General features: G+C 38.4%; 1 protein-coding gene across 1 annotated transcript in view; it reads left to right on the top strand.

Moving 5' to 3' along the window:
* LOC107657727 (endoplasmic reticulum resident protein 44-like) overlaps positions 1-1,894 on the top strand; it is an 18,135-nt gene that overhangs the window by 12,302 nt on the left and 3,939 nt on the right. The gene's annotated exons all lie outside the window — the stretch shown is intronic.

Below are 1,894 nucleotides of genomic sequence, written 5' to 3'. Positions count from 1 at the left end.
CTGATAGCTGATATAGCCCAGCGCTACAGGATAAGCAAATACCCCACACTGAAGCTGTTCAGGAATGGGATGATGATGAAGCGAGAGTACAGAGGTCAAAGGTCAGTGACCGCCATCGCTGATTTCATCCGCCAGCAGAAAGTGGATCCAATCAAAGAGATAGAAAATCTGGAGGAAATCAGCACTGTAGATGTGAGTGTTTCCCAATCACAACACTATCCCGTTTTATTTCTGTAGCACATTTAAAATATCTACCAAAGTACTTTTTAGGTACGGTGACTAAGAATGATTGCTGTGTCATCTTAATGTCCTTCCTTCTCTTTCAGAGGAGTAGACGCACCATCATTGGTTACTTTGAAAAAAGGGACTCTGCCAATTACCGTACTTATGAGAAAGTGGCCAACATCCTGAGAGATGACTGTGTTTTCCTGGCAGCTTTTGGGTAAGAGAAGCACTTAAGATACTTAAAGTCAGCCTGACATGATAATTCACAGAATCTGTTTTCTAAATGCACGTTATTGATGTTATTATGAACGATTCTCCCATGCATATGTTTCCGGTTTTATTTTTTATTAATTTGTCATAACTCGATCTTCCAGCGAAATGACACTGGAAGTCCCGGTCCCTTGGGCCTCGAAAGGGATAAAAGATAAAAATTCTGTCATCATTTACTCATCTTCATGTTATGTCAAACCTGTGTGCAAATATTTTTTCAGTGGAACATAGAAAGACCATTTTTAAGTCTTCACACAGCCCTTTTCCATACAACAACAGTACAGTTGTGAGTGACGGTATGGCTTCAGAAGACATGAAATATGATCAACAAATCAAATGAACTACTTTTATGGTTCCTTAATGGTGCTGTTCAGTCCTTTTTGGTGCCTAAATGGTTTTGTTTAGTCCTTTTGTATTCCACCCAAAAAATAATGTATAGGTTTAAAATGTTGAATATAGTGTGAGAATAAATAATGACAACATTTTCAGTTTGGGTGAACTATTTCTTTAAGGAATGACACTACAGGCAGTACTGATCAGTTTTGAGATTTTGGGCTATTTTGCTTCCATAACATGTATTCTTTCAGGCTAGTGGAATATAGATTATAAATATACATTTAAGTGTACACTTTATCTTTTTATGTCTGTAGATTTCAATTTCAATTCACATCTTTAAAGGCTGTTTTCTTAAAATGAGTTTTTCCCCTGCACTGTGATTCAGATTTTTGATGAGATTTATGCAAACGATAGCAAATGAATATTCTATTAGATAATGCATTGTTTGCATATTTACACATAACATTGGAGAAAACTTGTAATATAAAAGTTGTCTTAATGTACTGTGACTAATCAACTGAGGAAGTATGGTGATATTAACTAGTTCAAATGTTTACCCTATTCACCTGTAGTGTCTTACCTTAAAGGGGTCATATGATGCTTTTTTAAAGATCATTATTTTGTGTATTTGGTGTAACAGAATATGTTGACATGCTTTAATGTTCAAAAAACACATTATTTTTCAAATACTGTACATTATTGTAGGTCCTCTATGCCCCGCCTCTCTCAAACGCTTCGTTTTCTACAAAGTCCCTCCTTCCGACAAGCGCAGTCTGCTCTGATTGGCCAGCTGACCCAGTGCATTGTGATTGGCCGAACACCGCAAGCACTCGTCGGAAATGTAACGCCCCTTACCATAATCGCGAGCTTCATCTTTCAAAATAAATGTAAAGACAGAGCCCGAAAGGGGAACAGAGTCGCGTGACAGACACAGTGATGAAGCTGGTATGTGTTTGCAGTACACAAGCCACGGTTAAGACAGCTGACTCCACTGTGATGTGACCCTGACTCTCTCTCTCTCACACACGCGCACGCACACACACACACACACGATGTGCAAAAC

This window comes from Sinocyclocheilus anshuiensis, unplaced genomic scaffold (assembly GCF_001515605.1).
Source record: "Sinocyclocheilus anshuiensis isolate Anshui unplaced genomic scaffold, SAMN03320099.WGS_v1.1 scaffold43, whole genome shotgun sequence".
Lineage (NCBI taxonomy): Eukaryota > Metazoa > Chordata > Actinopteri > Cypriniformes > Cyprinidae > Sinocyclocheilus > Sinocyclocheilus anshuiensis.
The sequence above is the reverse complement of the archived record's forward strand: the minus strand, read 5'-3'. Positions and strand labels throughout refer to the sequence as shown.